This window comes from Epinephelus fuscoguttatus, linkage group LG13 (genome assembly GCF_011397635.1).
Source record: "Epinephelus fuscoguttatus linkage group LG13, E.fuscoguttatus.final_Chr_v1".
In the NCBI taxonomy this organism is placed as follows: domain Eukaryota; kingdom Metazoa; phylum Chordata; class Actinopteri; order Perciformes; family Serranidae; genus Epinephelus; species Epinephelus fuscoguttatus.
The window spans coordinates 42,274,578-42,276,073 of record NC_064764.1 but is presented as its reverse complement, the minus strand read 5'-3'; positions in this window follow the sequence as shown (position 1 = coordinate 42,276,073).

The window sequence follows — 1,496 nt, the reverse complement described above, 5'->3', positions numbered from 1 at the left end:
CTGGTGACGGTGTGTGTGTGTGTGTGTGTGTGTGTGTGTGTGTGTGGAGCGGGAGGTCCGTTAGCTGTGGTGAGGCACGATGGGGGGGGGTCTGACTCTACAATAGGGCCGTTGTTGGACTGCGGGACTGACTGTGGGACAGAGGGTCAAAGTGTCCACACACTGTTGGACAGGATGCGTCTTTTCCTCGGATGAGTGACGCTGAGCAGTTACTCATTTCATTTCATTCACCAGGAGCGACACGCACGCCCCACGCCTCTCCGCGTGCACGTGCAGGGGATGAGGAGACAATGGGCCCCGGGCTCAGACATGCAGAGGGCCCCACCACCACACAGACTTTATGTTTGTTTAGACTCTTTCTTGTTGTTGTTTTGTCTCTTTTCAGGAACTTTTCTCATTTACCCAGGATTTTGAAAAGCCTCGGCGCGTTTCCACTGAAATTACCCGAGAAAAAAACTTTCCCTGAAAAAGTACCTAACAAGGAGGGTAGGACTTTTCAGATTCCCCGGATATCTTGAGGGGCGGGGCTGTGTGCTGAAGAACGCTGATTGGTGGAACACACACTTGCAGCGTTCTGCACTTCCTGGTACGAGCAGCCGCTGCGAACTTTATTTCATTTCTACAAGCTTCACTTCGTTTGTGTTTTGATTAAGGATAGGTACTGAAACCCGGTACTAAATTAGCCTCGGGGCTACATGATCAAAGAGCGTAGTACTGATAAATGCTCACGGTATCAGTTTTCCTCTGCGCTCTGTGCCAGTGCCGATCTCCTCCACACACACACACACACACACACACACACACACATCGATGTGACATTTTAGTTCAGTTCAGTTTATTTAAGAAGGGCCAGTGCACATTAATAAATACACACAGTATAAAAATTCCAAAAGGCTATTTTTCATCTGCTGTCCCTTTGGCCAAGATGTTTCACGAGGGCACCTAAAATACAACAAAACACAGAAAAGCAAACAAAATAAAATACAGACTCAAAAAAGAAAAAGAAATCAGTTCAAACAATATAAAACACTTTGATTTTAACTTGATTTTTCGTAACAATAAAGTAATGACCGTGAAATTTGTGCTTCGGTGCTAAAACCTGAGGCAAAAATGATCCAATATAAAAACAGAATTGTTAAAGGCACTAAGGACAGCAGTGACATGTCTCTATATAGAGCAACATCATGGCACCAGCAGGACGTCTTATCATTATCATTATCATTATTATTATTATTATTATTATTAGCAGCAGAAAAGAGTTTAGTGCTGACGTGTGTGTGTATTAATCATCCATTGTTGTCTTTGACGGACCAGGCTGACTGCAAGGCACTGTTGCTCAGTGGAATCGTACCGACTCCTCTTACTGAACCCCGAGTGACTCGATTAATATTTGATCTTCTGCTGATACTCAGGTGGTGGTGGTGGAGCAAAGTCATGGAAGACTAATCTTTTTGGAATTTTGCATCTCTTTGTTTTCATTTTGCATCTCTTTGTGG